Source organism: Daktulosphaira vitifoliae, unplaced genomic scaffold (assembly GCF_025091365.1).
Source record: "Daktulosphaira vitifoliae isolate Bord-2020 unplaced genomic scaffold, ASM2509136v1 Scaffold_3, whole genome shotgun sequence".
NCBI classification, from domain to species: Eukaryota; Metazoa; Arthropoda; class Insecta; order Hemiptera; family Phylloxeridae; genus Daktulosphaira; species Daktulosphaira vitifoliae.
This window is the reverse complement of record NW_026099574.1, coordinates 26,680,852-26,699,258: the sequence shown is the minus strand read 5'-3', so window position 1 is coordinate 26,699,258 and position 18,407 is coordinate 26,680,852. Positions and strand designations below refer to the sequence as shown.

The following is an 18,407-nucleotide window of genomic DNA, read 5'->3' as shown; positions in this document are numbered from 1 at the left end:
CCTCCCCACTCAAAAAATTATAATTATGCCATTGATCACAACTATTATTGTTTCAAAAAAAGAAAATATTAAAACTCTTAAACTAAAATAAAAATAATTTTTCCAAATATAATACTTTTATTTATGCATTTTTGATTTTATATATGCAACTGTTTTCATAATTAATAAAATACAAAACGCTCTATTTTTACGTATTTATTTTCTTATTTCCGAGAAATTATTTCATTCAAATTCAAAAGATTAATATTGTTTTGATAAATATTTCAACACTTTTTTAATCTTCTTTGATGAATTGTTACTATAAACGTATTTTATATTCATTTTCATAAAAATGTGTACAGTCGAAAACGTTAATTTATTTACACTTGACCCATTAATTATGTCATCCCTATGGGGTACCTATTTGATTATATGTAACCAACACTAATATATTTGCAGTTCAGTTTTGAGTATAAATTTGTTTATATATATATACCTACAGTATATTTTATCTGTAATTGTACCAGTTGGGATTGCTGTAATGTCAAAACTACTAATATTATTTCTATGGAATACCATCCTGTTAACGGCCCAGACGTGGATAGTTTCCAAATTGCATTACAATTTAGTAATTACACGTAGGGCGTTTAATAAAGGTGAATAATAATTCTATAAAATAATTAAGATGCGTTTACAGTTTCTTCGACTTATACAAAACAAACATTTGGATTTTAAATTATTAATTCTATACCATTTATCTGCAATAATTATAACTTTTTACCAAATTATTAACATTTTTTGACTAACTTTTTTCAAAATAAAAAATGTGCCTTAAAATGCATTTATAGTAAATATAATGCACCATGATAGTTGGTAATCAAATAAACTTACAACTCAAGTATTATATTGAAACAAGTTAATGTGCCCGTAGTGTCATACTGTGCGACAGTTATTAATGGAAACTATAAAATCTAACAACTAACAATTTATAAAAATATTTATAATAATTGATAGTTAAAAAAATATTTCTTACTGTATTATTCAATATTCATGCAACGATCCTATATTTCAATATCAGAATTCATTTTTTATTATAAACATATGAAATGTATATTGGACTACGTACACTTTTATTATGTAGCAGTTTCTGAAAAATGATTGTTTTTTTTTATTACAAATTACGTCTCTAATGGTGTTATTAATTTATTGACCAATAATTATTTCTATGAATAATAATAAATAAAGACTGGGTTAGTTCATATTTTTTTTAAACTCATTAAATTTAAAAAAGTTTATGATATCTCTTTAACATTGATTATAAGAGTAGTTAACGTAAAATCTAAAGATCTCCGTTAAGCTATAAAGTTTAATTTCACATGAATTTTTAAGTTAACTTAATAATTTGTTTATGCCCAGCATTATTGTACTAGAATAATAAATATTTTATTAAGCGTATTTAATAAAATATTAGTGAATAAACACTGCCAGTGATCATACACAACTGAGTTTTTACTAAAAAATTGTCCAATCTGATTGTAATAATAAATTATTGCTAATAGTTTTTATAATCAAGAAAATATCTAAATTAAGTTCTTTTACAATATCACAATTTTTGATACTTTAACCTAAAGTGTTCATTCATAGAGAAAATTCAAATTTTCATTATTTAACAATGATTTTAAGTATTTGTCTTAGTTAAGTACAAATATTTTTAAAATATAATCACAAAGAATTTTTAAAGATTTTTATGTTTTCTAGTTGAACTGGAAATAAATAAATGTTCAGTTAAATTAAAGTTAAGAAAAAATAAACGAACGACAAGTCTAAGTATAAAAAGAGTAGAATAGTGTAGACGGTGAATGTTGCAAAGTTACGATTAATACTGTCACTAACAAAACCGCCCATTCAAAGACAAAAAAAAAGGGTTACTGATAAAGAATTATGCGGAGAATTTCTGTCTCTTATTTCCTTTTACTCGATCACTTTCAGTCTGTTTTAAATAACCATGAAGAAAAGATAAGAAAATTTCCTTTCCGACGGAAGGTTTTTGCTATGTGGTTAAAAGCTTCTAGAGAAACCAAAATTAAAAAGCTATAGTGAAGAAACCAGGAATAATAATTTAACAAACGGGAATCGATCAAAAAGTTTCAACTTTCTCTGTTGGGGCAAATTCAAAAGTTCCTTCATTAAGACAATTTTTAGTAATCTAAAGTGAATTAAAAGTTTTGCAATGACATTAAATTATTACCAACTGTTAAAATACATGCAGACAATATACATAAATCAATGTAAAGTGAATATATATGGCAAAGAATAGTTAAATTTATTATTATAAGGTATTATGCTTCTACTAGACATGAATAATGCATATGCTTTGTTATAAAAAAATTCACCCAGTTAAAGAAATGTTCATAAAAATACAACTTAATCTACATGTAGCTTCTTTTGATTTCTAGATATTTTGCTAAAACATTGCTATAGATTTCCACAGTAGTTATCCAAAAGATCGAAGGGAAATTGGAGTATACAATACATATACTAAACAACTATTGAATGGATAAAGCTATAAGATAGAAGGATGCGTAGAGTTTCCTGAACCGAACATGAGTTTTAAGTTCCGGTCCTTCTCTTCGACCAAAGTCGGATGTATTGGGTAGTAAATTTAAATATACACTGTTACTGCATTACTAAAATCTTCGAAACGACTCTGAGGTAGACTACCGGAAAAATAAATAGTTGTCTAAAGATCCATTCAATAAACTATACAATATTGTACAGTATTATGACCAATCAATTCTTCCAAGCATTTATTTATGATTTCAAGTTATCTAAAAATTGAAATGTGGAAATTATTATTTCAAAAAAAACATTTGAGAGTCCTATGTGATAAAATTCTCTTATACATATACCGAATAGAACCTATTATTTTTGGTAACTATATTTTAAGATTCTTAAAATTTTGAATACATTTTACATAGATGGTTTATTCAAACTAACGATCTTAAATAATTTAAAATTAAAATATATTATATTCCAATTAACTTATTAGTATTAAGTAACACACTATGTTAAAACTATGAGTTATATTTTATATTTATATCTACAGTTAAGACTTTTTTTCTGCAATGAACGAATTGTTATCATTAATATACTAAGAAATATTTTTAGTGCAAAATCTCTGAATTGTTATAAGCCGGAAGTAGCTGCAATAGGATACTGATAAGGAAAATATACAAAACGACTGAACGTGACTGCGGTTTCTATTATATTATTATTTCGTTTCATCTCAGCCAATTATTAATCGTTTTTGTTTTACCTATATCTTTATCTTGGCTCGTGCATATTATTGTTAATACTGTCGTCCGGGATCATCCCACGACAAGACTTGCCCAGCCTCCTCTCACTAACTGATATTCACATAGCGAACAGCAACAATAAAAACAACACTGAAACTATAAAATAGGTCCTGGGGTAATTAACATAAATCTCAAGTTTGTACCGCGACGACATAATCGGTCCCGGTCATCTCATCGAAAATTAGATAGGAAAAATTCGTAGTGTTTATTATAAAAATACCAATTGTAAACTTCTTCGAGGGTATTAAATTATTGTTATTAATATAATGAAGCACGTGTGTGCGTGAGTGTTTTAGAGTATTTGAGAATAATCACATTGAATGGATGAAAAAAGCGTTGGCTATTTGACGTTTATTTTAACGCCATATAATTGTCAATAAATTTACTGCAATTAAACGCAGGCGTGTCATTCACTGAAAAGAAAAAAATAGTATTGGCATTATCGCCTTCATTAAGAGAATTATGCAAACATTAATTCAATAAGACGCTGTAATGTTTTGGGTAAATTTGGCTGTAGGTGTTTGGAGGTGCCAGTCTTTAATTTTTAATTGTGGTGATAGATAGAAATTAAATGCTGAATGTATTTTAGGAATTTATTAACTATGAATATATCAAAGTATGCACCAAAATTCATAATTTTCAATATACGCGATAACGCAAATAGTTAACAAATATTGAAATTTTAAAAAGAAGTAACCTTAAAAATGATTAAGTAAATCTTCTGAAAAATTTACAGAAATAAATTACTATCGCTTTTTCAACGTTCCCTTCAAATGTATTAACAAAGACATTTAAATTATTTAAAATGATTTTATGAAATTATTTAAGTAAACATTAACTTTGCTTTAAGTAATCCATTTTAATCTCAGAGTTTATTAGAATTTAAATTGCAACATGATTCTATATTTCCAGTAAAACTTTATTTTTACAGTAAAGTAGCTATGACAAGAGTAATTTTTATACATTAAAGTATGTTTACACAAACGTCAACAGTCAATTTATTGGCATCAATGACTTTTGACCAAATCGATCTAATGAAGTGTGAAATTAACAAAACTGTAACTTTTTTCGTTTAAAAAATGCTATCAAGCGCAAAACTTGTCATCCATAAACAAAAAAATGTTTTTACATTGATTATATTAAGTGTTTAATTTCTTGTTCAAAACTATTTAAGACAAAGTTAATACATTTCTATTAGATTCGCATTACAAAATTATTTGTAATAATATACTTAGATAAGTACTTAGCCTTAGAAGTGGCCTATTTATTTTTAAGTTATTTAATAATATTATATTCAGCAATGCAATTGGTTCATGATTGTACGATGTTAAAATCTATTTATATATCATACAAAATGATTCTAAACTTGTACAGTCGTATTCCTACCGCACTCTATTGCTTTAAAATGCAAGTATTTATTTTTTGTAGTAACAATTAAGTTGATCTTACATAAAATAAGACGAAGCAAATTCTCACGAATCACAGATCATCATAGAATTATATATTTTTTTTTTAAAATCCGTTAATAAAATAATTCTAGTAACGGTTTTTCATAAATTATATTTTATTTTTTTAAGTTCTTGGTGATATTATCTATCTTAAAAGTTTTCCGCTTAAGGGTTTTGTATTGATTTATTATAATATAAACAAAAGGATGATGTTTATATTTTCTATAATATTTATATATTTTTTTAAATTAACGTGTACATTTTAATAAAAAAAATACAGAATATTTATGGGTTATACATTATATATATATATTATGTAATCATAGTGTATTATGTTTTATAACCTATAAATTTTTAACTGCCTATTAATTATAAATTTGTTACTAGGCAAAACACGTTCACTAAGTTAAATGTCCAAATGATGTTTAATTTCTTAGTTTTAGTCTAAAGTTTGATTTAAAAATGTTATTACGCTAGCAATACTTTCAATTTTTAATCAAGTGGTTAGATGCGTTAAATTTAAGTTTTCATTTATTTTTTTCAAATATTCATTTTATAAATTAAGAGAATTTCGATGTTGTAGATAATAGCCGACATTTCTAATTTAATATTTTAATAATAATGTTATCCTCAATCAATATTTGACATGTTACCTAATATGTAAACGAATTTAGTAATATATTACATTGTGCAATTTATTAGGGTCTAGACGAATTCTAGTATAATTTACCTGACCACGAAATAATAAAGACTATAAATAGATAATTATGTATCTAAAACACATAGTATACTGTTCTTTTTTCCATATTGGAACAAAATAACCTAAATAAAACGATTGAACGCTTACACTCGTTAAGTTTGCCTACACAACAATCGAACGTTCAGGTGATTTATTATTTCAACTCCAAAGGGTACGCGGAGTAATGTGTTTTGCATCGATAACGTACAGGTTTCCACAATTATTTCAACGAGTTCTATCGAATACTTCAGACGATATTCGAATTATTAATACCATTTGAAATCCGTCACACGTTTTACGTGCACGCGCAAATAGTCGTGAGGAGGTGTTTGTATTATTGGCCGATCAAAAGTCTCGCTCGTTACTGCGGACAGGGTGTATAAGATTTCCTCTTTTGCTCGTCCGATAAATTAGCTGTGGCCGCGACATCCCACGCGTCCACAATGACTCGCTTGGTATGTGTAAAATAACACCTCGAGATAGAAATCTTTTTTTAAAAATAATATGTAAAATATTCCTCACCTATGGGAACCCATGCCTTGAAATCATTTAACTTCTGCTGCCACTGAGATGTAAACAATTGGGTAAAGATTTGCATTCGACACCTATCTAATGTGTAAGTAGACACACTCAATTGTTAAATGAGTTCTACATTCAGAATTGATAACCTTCAATAAAAATCTTTAGTGTACATTTATCGATGGTTTTTTGAAGTTCATTCTAGAATTTTAATTGAATTTTTCGAGAAAACAATTTTTTAACTCTTGGTATATGTTATGGTTATATTTTTCTATAAATTATAGAATACATGAAAATAGTATTGTGTAGACATAATAAGTATGGTTAATATTAATCAGTCATTATATCAGAATTGATGTGACAAATAGTCAAGAATGTTGTAATTATTTATCTAGAGTAAATTACACGAAAAAAAGTTCATTTTGAATAAAACTATAATATTGGGGTAGCTTTAACTTCGGTGAATGTATGAATGAAAGAGAACTTTTTACAAAGTCAAAATCATTAGCATCTGTCACTGAAAGGCAGATATAAAAACAAGCATCCGGCACATCACGAATGAGTGATGGGACGTTAATTCTTTTTTTAAATTATTTCATTTCAATCAACTGTCAACTATGTTAAAAAAAAGCACTTTTTAAATTATTATGAGATCAGATGGAACAATGTGGTCACATCGGAACTGTTAAAATCACTGTTATAGTTTATATTGATTGTTATAATCAATATAGTATTATTTGTTGTCTTTTATATTAAACTATATTTTTTAAATTACAAATCAAAGACGAAAAGATGAATAAATGATTAGGTGCACCAACTTTGCTAATATTTTAATGAGAAATTATTCAAAATTACTGATAAAAATATTTAATTAAAAATTTATTTTGCTTACGAATAAATTATTAAATTTAATATTTCATCTCTATCTATAAAATACGTATATTTTATTTAATGTTAAATGTAATAGTTTGTTTTGTACTTAAGCGAGTCATGTTAGTTTTGCTACAAAATGCTCCCTACAATCAATTAGGTCATGAATGATTTTCATAAAAATGATAATTCAGCTGCTGTCAAAATGTATGGGTGAAACAAAACAATCTCTCGCATGGCGGTGTTTCGAATAGAATGTGTACTTTAGGTACGTACTCCAGCTATTGTCTTGGCAACGTTTTCTGTTGTTTTTGCTCTTCGTCAATTTGTTTTGAAACCAAATATTCGGAACCGGGCTCACAAAGGGAACCCCTTGTAAACAGGACAAGAAAAAAAGAATAAAAATTGAGTTTGTTATATTTGTTCAGGACATTTCTTTATGACGTCCGGTAGTTGTTTAATTTGTTAACATGTTTGCTTTGGCTCTATCTAATACTAGTGTCGAGACAGTATCCATTGAAAACCCACACACGAACATTAGTGTAATTTTTGTTGTTTAGTTAATCATAGTGCCATACTTCTTTTAGTGTAGAAATTTATGTCTTTAACTTAATAATAATTTTTTCAAAACAAACATGTAAATAGTCAAATATTACAAACACTTGCCAATTTATTTATTATAATTGAATATATATGTTAATTTTTATACAGGCTTAAATATAAATAGTGATTTATATTATCATCATATAGTCATTTGTACCGTATATAAATGTTAAAGCGCTAAGCACTTTCCTATTTGTATAAAAGAACAACAAAGTGTGATATATTTTATGACTTGCACAAGTTACTTATGCAATCACAATGGGCTTGATTTGAAACTATTTTCGGTGTAAAAACAGTAGTAACAAGTCAAAATTGAATAATATTCTGCAGGTGGTGAATATTATGAATACATCTTTGAAAAATATAACCTAAAGGCTCATTCGTGAATTTAAATATATGTCGTAGGTGATGACTATAAAGATTGGTACATTATAAACGATTACAAAATCAAATTAGTCCATAATTAGAAAAAATAATTTATTGTTACGCCTTATATAAATTTAAATTAAATTTAGTTAAATATCACAATATTTTTTGATCAATTTAATTTAACGTGAATAATTTTACTAGTGTATATATGAAATTTGAATTACCAAAATAAATCAACTAGTTTTGTATTCTAAAAACTTTTAATACTCGTAAGTTTTTGAATCCAGTTTCTAGTAATAAAAATAAATGGCTCTAAGCAAATTAATATACACGAAATATTACAGAAAAATAATTCAATAAACTTAAATTTATTTATTCATGGTTTTATCTAATAATATAATACATGAATATAGTTACAGGCACCGCTTAAAGCCAGATTTGTTTAATACATTTTATAAATCATTTACGATTTATTATTATTTCATATCCGAAATAAATTCATACTGCAAACAATTATTTTCGTAACGAGGTAACTTTTTCTTAGATTGCTATATCGTGAGATTTTTTTACTGATCAAATGGATGATTTATGATTGTCTCACCACTCACTTATAACTATGCGATCACATAATATTTCGTAATTGTTGAAAACTAAATAAAAATGATCTACTAAATATTATATATTTTTAAGAATTTATTATAACCTAAAATCGTATAAATTAACATAAAATATTTTAGTCATATGCAGAACCAAATAACTAGTTAATGTCAGCTGTACATGTACAACTAAAATTAATTTGTTTTGCAATATATTATGATTTGTTATGAATTTAAGACATACATTTTATTTGAAAGTTGAACTGCTGAATAACAGAAAAAAATATATATGTCTTATCACTAGATCACATGTTTAATGTAATCCGACAACACAAAAAAACTTAAATAATGACTATTTATAACTTCAATGTTATCAATATAGTTTTCTCAAATGATAGCTGTGTTCAAATCGCCATTATACATTGATAAAAAATGAAACCAGTTGCCAGTGTTAAAGTTTGTTCAATAGCGAATTATTAATAATGTCCAATTATATGTATTTTAATATTATAACGTAGTATAATCTATATGATAGTAACCTTTTATGGTCAAAACACGACGGGGTGCTGCGTGCTTTCAAATAAAGAATTTTTGAAAGTGTTTTGTAATGTGACAATTTAAATTAATGTCTCGAATTCATCTAAGTACCTGTTTTTTAAGCGATATTAACATGCAAAATATGTATAAGGATAAGCGTTAAAGCTCTGAGAAAAAATATTATTTAATAGTGGTGTTATCATTAACTAATATCCATATGAATAAAAGAAACACATCAAATAAGTTTATCATTTAAAATAGTTGAGTAGGTCTGAAATAAGATATATATCCTCAAGCACTTCAAGCAACAACACAATCTATAAAAGCTTTAACACATTCATAAGATATATATTATTATATTACTCAATATGTATGATTTTTTTTTGTATTTCATTAAAGAAATTAGTCTAAAAATATGTTTAAAATAAAATATTTTATCAAATAATTAGTAAGTCACCTACATATATCTACGCTATATGGAATATTATGAATATACAATTCCATATATATAGATACAATAGCAATATAATACATTGTTTATGTTTATGTATTTGCATATAATAATTTTTATTTATAATTTTTGTTATAATGAATTGTTTTTCAATGCCTGAATGCATTAAAACGAAAATTTTCCTATGCCAGTTATATAGTTTTTAAATGAAAATTAAATTAATACTTGTTTGGTACAACTTTACGATTCATCAATATCCGCCTTACAAAAATTTATGAGACTTTAGAGATAAAATCGGTATTGGAGACGTTAAGATATATTATAAATCAAATTCACGTATTTCTTGCAATCGAAACGTAAAAAAATAAATAATTATTAATTAATGACACTAAATTTACACTTATAAGGTAATCTGTATGGCGTTAATAAATTTTGTAATTGACATTACTAACTATAATTATAAAATAAAATATACATTTCAGTAATATAAATTTTATTTTACTATTAATACATTTTTGTTTTTAGATGAATGATAAATGGGATTATTTACGATATACAACAGAAGCTAAACGTTATAAACTTATTCTGCACATGGTATATAGACTTCCCAAATTGAATGTGGAAATATAACTAACTATAATTACTAAACACAATTTTTATTTCGCTATTAAGTTAAAAAAAAAAAATTGTTTAACATATCTCATTAATTCCTTTTTAAGAAAATATGATTATAATTATATTACAATAAACAATAACTATGTTTATATTATAGTGCAAAAATGACATACTTTAAAATGTTACAATAGGATAACTTGATTTTTATTTGAATAAATATGACAATGTTATTAATTTAAATAGTATATATTAATATTTTAATTAAATCGAGTTTTGCTAACAAATTCAAAAGCATACTATCACTTTTTCGTTTCGTTCTTTAGTGAACAGCTGGGCGTGTTTAATAATTAATGTTGTCGCCATCACTATTTCAGTATTAGATGACATTTCTCTTAACTTAATTAGCTTAAAATTAAAAAGTACAGTGGAATACCTAATTATGTTTCAAAGTAAATCAAATATAGTTACTAATTTTGAAATCCTAAGTACAGCTTTATGTATATTTGGTTAATATGAGAAGTTATTTTAATATTTTGTATTACACATTTCAGTAAAATTTATCATAACCATAGAAAATTATAAATCATTAATAAACGTAATTTCTATGTAAAAGAAATTAATATTTGTTGAGTTATAATAAGCACGTCATCAATTGTTTGTGATTTTAATAAACATTTGTTTTGTCGACATTCAGCTGTTTTTCAATTTGAAAGAGTTTCATTTGGGGACATGACGCAGTATATTTTTATTTTTATTTTAAACGATGACACCCTTTGATGTGTGATCATTGTCATCATGGTAGTAATGATTTAACAATTAATTTAAAATATATGATTAATTATATATAAACGTACTAATAGGGTATAATGCAAATAAGGGCTACGATCCCTCGAGTAGCTTTTTTAAATTAATTTAAGGCCTAATAAATTAACCAAATGCTTTTTAAAATAGGGCACAATATAAATGTATATCTAAAGTCAATTTTTTTTTTTTTAATGGAAAACATTTAACCACGTGGATAAAATGGAGTGTAAATTTAAAAAAAGCAAATTTTATTTATTTTTATAACAATTTTTTAAATATATCAAAAGTTCATTACTTCCATATATACGAGATTTCTAACTATTACCTGTATATATAAGTTTAGGAACAATAAACCGTTATTAACAATACACATTAAGTAAAGGTTTATGTTTTCTTTATTTTGATTATGTTTTTAATAGAAAATATCAAGACCGAATTATAATTTACGAGTAATCAAAATAATATATGTAATGTTTGGTCTAAATTAAATAAATTACTTTAAGAGATCATAATTTCTGTGTGTCATACAATATTAAAAAAATATATATTAATATTTCAATAGAATGATTCTATCGGTTAACAATCCAGTAATAAATTATATTCAGGAACAAATATATATATTTTTTATTTTTATGAATTAAATATTTTAAATACATACATTTTAAGTACATTTAAAAAAAGTATTCTAGAAGAAATTGTGTAAAAGTGAACTCATTATGTCACTACATTTTTTATGGCAAATATATTACTTTTAAAATAATTAAATTAAAAAAATTTAATATTAATTAATAAATTACGATACTGATTTAAATTTATTTGTTTTTTTATATTACATACAAAAATGAAATTATTTTTTGAAAGGTAATAAATCAAAATTATAAAAACAAACCAGTTGCAATTGAAACAATATTTATATGAACTGTACATGGATATCTGCCAGATTTGAAATTCTCTATAGGTTAGAGAATAGGTCATTTAACTGATGACATTGAATAATTGTCTAGACAATGTGTGTTAATCATTCACAAATGACTCACGGTGACTTCAATAAAGTTGACTATACTTCAATTTTTAAAATAATTTCATTGCTACAAATGTGAAATGATCAGTATAAAAACGACCTATGAAATTTATAATTTCGCCATTATACCTTAAACAAATATTTAGAAAATATTTTTAATATATTATTAGTACTCATAATTTAGTAAAAATTTATATATGTAATTTATATTTGTATAATATAATCGCACAAGTAACTCAATTAAATATTGTATTACAATGATTCAAATTAGTGTCTATGTTGAAATTTTCTCTAATAATTGATTTAATAGGCAAACGTAAAAAAATATATTACACTATTTTAAAAATTGTCGGCAAATACTTGATAAACTATTATGAAAAAAATAATTACGTGACAAAGATGATAATATCGAGATGCATTCAAAAATAAAAAATCATGCACGTTCTTGGAATGTGATATTCCAAGGATGTCTTCTGATAAATGTAATCACAGGTTTTAGTGAGAGGTTTCGCTATTCACTTGTTAGGTTCATAACACCGCAAAGGCAATCTGTAATAGACGAAAAAAATCAGAAAAATACATACTTTAATGACGAATAAGTGACACTAAAATGTATTGCAGTTAGATTCCATTTGTGGAATGAGATTATAGTTGAGGTGCAACAAAAAAAACACCAACGAAGGGCATAAATTCCATCGGCATAAATGACGGCTATTTGGTGTTTGGCTACTTATAAATTTTTTTTTCCATTCATTTCATTGTTCAAATTCTAAAACGATCGGCAAACTTATGTATGTCAAACGCCACAGACGCGAAAAAAAGACAATTTTTTTCTCTTTAAATTCATTTATCACTCGGCCATCTTCGTTAGGCAAGGTTATCATATTGAATCTTCTGGTTTGTCGTGGAAGAAATAATAAATTAAATCTATTTGAAGAATAATTGGTACTACTCGTTTTGGTCAATTACACTATAATGTATAATATAGTCTGATATAATATTACTTAAATTTGCAATCACATAACTGATAATTACTTGTATTGAGTAAGATTTCTAAAAAATATTGAACTATTCCCAGAATTATAAATTTTAAACAACAGTAAAAGCTTGATAATTTACATGTAAAAGTTATTTAGTTGCAATAGTTTTGAATAATATTGCCCTTATGTGTTAGACAAATCTTAAAATTAGTTTTTATGGTAATTTGGAAAAATAATTTTTATTGATTTGTTCATGTATGATCAAATTCTAGTGATAAATTTGTATACAAATAGCCAATAACATTTTATAGTTACTTAATATGGAATCATATTAAAAATAATCACAAGCTTTTGTAATTTATCCCTATTAGGTTGTGAGACTATTCAACTATAAGATTGTATGATACTATTGGTACATATTATTATGAAACTCTTGTCAACTATTTATAAACAAATTTGTTCTATTCATTTCATTCAATACGTATAAATGTCATATTGATTTATTTTATAGCTCAAGTGACACATTGAATACCATTATGGAAATAATATACAATTGATTCTTGTATTCTAAATTAGGAATGTATATACGTCGCTTAATTTAAATATTTTGCAACAAAAATAAAATAAATGTTTTTTCAATTTTCTTTATCATAGTTTACATAGCGTGAAAATTTGTAACGTTCTAAGTGAGGATAAATAAAAAAATTGTTTTTCCTGATAAATAATTTCATGTGTTCAATATATTTCAATTCTATATATGTTTAAATCACCAAATTTTGCTTACCTCTCATATTTTATATGAAAGTACTACTTTGTTAACTATTATTAATAAAAATAAACTATAATAAATAAATTTTTGTTTAAAACTATTATGAAAATTAATTATGCTATTAAAATCAATTTTTTTTGTCATATAAACGTTTGATATTTTACTATTCATTTACTTTTATCTTTTTTTGATTTATTTTTAATAACAAACTGTTGCATCACTCATATGAATATTCGGTTAAAAAGTTAAAATATTTGACTATTAATCATTTCAAAAATGTTCATTTATATTTGTAATGTTTTTATAAATTTATTATTTAGTTACCCAAATATCATACAATTTATTTACAACTTTTGTGAAGTAAATTTTGTTTATGTGACACTTATTAAGCTCAATTAAAATAAATTTAAAATGAACTTATATTTTGACATATTCTTAAGGGTTATACTAAATAAAATATATATATATATATATATACTCTTATGAATGTTTATACGGGCTGAATACTATTTGGCGAACTGCTACAAACACTTGTGCTTGCCCATTTTTTTAAACTTTATATGAATTATGATTCATAAATTTAGATTTTATTCACAATGATTTACTTACATCCAACGAGCTGTCTTCATACGCATACACAATACCGGTTATTATCTTAAATTAACTCTAATGACACCAATAACACCATAATTTTAATAAAACCTACTAGAACTTAAAACGTTTTACCGTACTTTTATAAAATAGTTTAATGTTACTATGTATAATACATATCAATATATAGAATGTATAAATTCACACTTGAAACGAGCTGTACAAAAATACGTAATATAATTAACAAAAAAGTTGTACTAAATCAATGCGTAAATGATATTTAAAATACATTTTTTAATAAACTCTGATAGTTTTGTTCTATAGATAGCAAAAAAAAAAAAAATTAATATAACGGTTTTTTAATGTTGTTAAAACATATAATATTATATTAATGTTATATAAATGTTTTTATAACATTATTGAAAAAAAAATACTTTTAATGCATAATTCTTTATACATTTCCTTTTTATAACAAAAATTTTTTTACTTTAATTGAATATAAAAACTTATCTTAAATTTTTATAGAATATAGTGAATAATTAATATAACTATTAGAATATTTTTAATTATAATTCAATATTTATATATAAAATTTATGTTTTTATGACAATTAAATTTTATTTATATCGCCTATAATAATCTATGATCTTATTAGAGTCACTGTTACTAATAGAATACATAATACCTTGTAGAGCCTTCTTATTCAGCTTGGTCGATGGAGCCGTTGATAATGGCGAATAGTTATTATAATGCAAATTTCTAATAAAATAATTAGCACTATATTTACAAAAGCATATGTATCGAGCTAAACAAATTTCATTTAATGCAGTCGGTTTGTCTGTGTATGTAAAGATAACGCAAAGTTGATTGCGCGTGTTGAAGGCAGATAATATTTTAATGCAGACACTCGTATACGCAACCGTGACTGTGAACACCCACATAATATCTTAGCTTAGATTCACATTTAAAAACAGCGGCCGAGAGGAAATATATTTCATTAGCTCGTTATTGATAATTAACGTGTCTTGCGTGTGCATATATGTGGATAGGCTATGTAATAGGCGGATCATGATGAAAGATCCAATAATGTGCAAAGGCGAAAAAATAAACGATTCATAGAATAAATAGGGTACATAACGACCATGAAAATATAAAACGGTGTTCAACAAAATATATGTACAATGGTTAACAGTTACTTTAAATATTTATTTAAGCTGTATTTAAAAAGATATATTACTAGTTATATGTATCTGACTAGTCAAGTATATATTTATGAAAACAAATATTAAACATTGACTACATTAAAAACAACAATTATATATTTTTCATTAAATTTACTTATTTAAATTTTATGATAAATTAATAATAAGTAATTTGAAAATTATATATTTTTATATTTGGTCAATATATAATACTCTGTGTCTTAGAATTATTCTGAAAGAATATTATAAAAGAAACTATATTTTTATATTAATTTTTAATAACAACGTTATTGAATCATTCCTATAAGAAGTCAAAGTTCTTTTCCATTGTTATCATGAAAGTTTTTGACTGATGTATAAGACTTGTGGTCAGATTTAGTTTTTAAAATCTAAAATATGTATTACTAGTTATATGACAGTTTAACATAAAAAAGTTATTTATACTTAGTAGAATAAAATATATTATAAAACGTATAAAAATTCATGTATTTCATTTTCACTTGTATGTTAAACTTTTTTTATTTTATAACTCACAGTTTTTTTTTATTCAAACGTAATCAAAAAGAGCTGAATGGAATTACTTACTATAAAATATTTACATACGTACAAATAATCAATTCAATTACTTAAAATAGCTGGTATTATACCCCTTAACAATCGTACACCCTAATGTTGAAACTTATTGATAGTCACAGTCATAAAATTTAATACGCAATAAATATTATGTAAAATTATAAGAGGGGAATTGCTTAATGATGGATACTACTAAAAATTGTATTTATTTTTTCCTGAAATCTAGAAAATTAAAATGAATAATTTATAATAAGAGTAATGTCTTCAACTAAATACGATTTGTGATCTTTTGACGTATCGTTGAAATTAATTGTAATTTAAAATAAATATTTAATTGTAAAATTTAAACCTTCTCAGATTCACATCGAAGCTAATTATACATGAAATAGTTTTCAAGCTGATATATACTAATTATGAAAACTCTAACACAAAATGCAAATGTGAAATGCAAATATGTTCTGTTATAAACGTTAATAATTCGTATACGTTACTATATTAAAGAATTAATGTCTATATCTTGGTATCAATGAAGGGGCAAAATGTCAAGATAATAGTAAGTAAGTACATGCTGAGTATTTAAACTTTATAAACTCAGTTATTATCCTAGCTTAGTGTCAGAATGTCTATTTAAGTTTTAGAAGTTTATAGTACCACTGAAGTCCTTAAAATTTGGAAATGGAAATAATAACAGAGATTGTAGGTTAATAAATTAAACGCAAAGAGTAAATATTTGCTTATCTGTACAAGCAATGCATCATATTTTACAAAAAGTTTTTCATGACTTATACATTTTTTGACTAATTTTCTTAATCGTGTTTTAATTAGAGAGAATAATTATATAACTCTTTCGTATGAAACTATCTTGTAATTTAGTATTAAAAAAATGAAAAAAAAAATTATTGATTATAATCATTAAATATCGTAACATTTATTCCATAATATCAAGAAGCTATGTGTTAGGGTACAATTGATATTATTCTATAGTTTCATGATTCTTTGAGTATTTGATTATCTACTTTACTTTTTTTTTTGTATTGATATATTTAACCACAATCTATTGCTCATTGATATTAGTGTTTGTTGTAACTATCTTCAACATTCCTAAATAAAATTATTACTGATGAAAACATTTACTTTTGTAAATTAACTTAATTATTATATGTTTAGATTGATACATTTGTGTAAGCTACTCTAGCAGTATTACATATATATGAATTTTGTGCTTATAATATAACATTTAAGAGTAATATCAATGAATGTCAAAGTATAGTTGACTAAAGTTTAATGAGAATACAAAGTTTTACCTTATTAATAAAGACATCGAGATATTTTTTCATCAAGATTTATTGAACTGTAAATACAAACAAGTTACATAAAACAAAAACGCTGTTAAAGTATTAGTATTATAAATGTTTCGTGATAAAACGCCATTTAATAACTTATCGTTTCTATTTTATTTTCAACATGCAACTGGTTTTTGGTATTTGATGGTTAATTTGTGATGGTAGCAAAACTAAGTTACCGATAACCGTTGACTGTGTAGGCAATTGTCATAAATTGAAGAATTCGGTAGCCACTTTTTATCCTACCTTCCACTGGTTACATGAGATCTTAAGTAATGATAATGTTATTATGCATATGCAGTTTAAGTTATGACACGACAAAGCTTGCAAAATATTTTTCAATGTAACATAGTCATATTAAATCTACATAAAAAATATATGTATGCGTCTATAAATATTTTTTATAAAGTCATCAGGTCGAGTCACAAACCCCGTGTGGTTTTCGTTGTTTATTCACTTTTTATAGCGCAATATTCATCATCATAATGTTCTTGCCATAAGACTCTCGCCTAGTGGTAGACATACGACCATTTGGCACGATAGCAGTGCCGACCAAGTACATTATTGAGACATCATCGGCTGTGGCACTCGTGATTAAATCCCACCGGGTGTTCGCATACTCTGCACCGTCGCCGCACTCGTCGTGTGTACAGAAACTCGCGTGCATGTATAATGATAAAATTATTATTATACATCATATGATGCACTAACAGTGTATTGTTTATTCTTTACACGTAAGTGATCATAACATCATACGAGAACAATAGGCATAAACAACACAGACAACGTGTCAGTGCCTTTGTCCCTTTTCGTATTTCTTTTTTTCTCTCTCGGACTCTCTATTAGACTACTCCACTCGGACAAATATCATCGTCATGATTTACTCGTCCGGGAAAATGTGCGATGGTGTGCGAATAACGGGATCAAGTCGGTTTCTCCGCGTGATGCATCAGTTTCCGTTGCACTGTCGTTAAAGGCGTGCAGGTATACTATAAAACATGAAGACGACTGTGCGGGTTCACCTCCCGTCGCGGGGGGAAAG

At 25.3% G+C, this 18,407-nt stretch overlaps 1 protein-coding gene and 1 long non-coding RNA gene across 2 annotated transcripts in view; one reads left to right on the top strand and one right to left on the bottom strand.

The window, feature by feature from the left end:
- LOC126900197 (uncharacterized) overlaps positions 1–18,407 on the top strand; it is a 359,021-nt gene that overhangs the window by 28,771 nt on the left and 311,843 nt on the right. The gene's annotated exons all lie outside the window — the stretch shown is intronic.
- Positions 11,738–15,117, bottom strand: LOC126900203 (uncharacterized). Its single transcript, XR_007702818.1, has 3 exons — positions 14,933–15,117; positions 12,298–12,456; positions 11,738–12,036 (listed from the first exon to the last, which is right to left on the bottom strand). It is a non-coding gene; the product is annotated as an uncharacterized LOC126900203 (long non-coding RNA).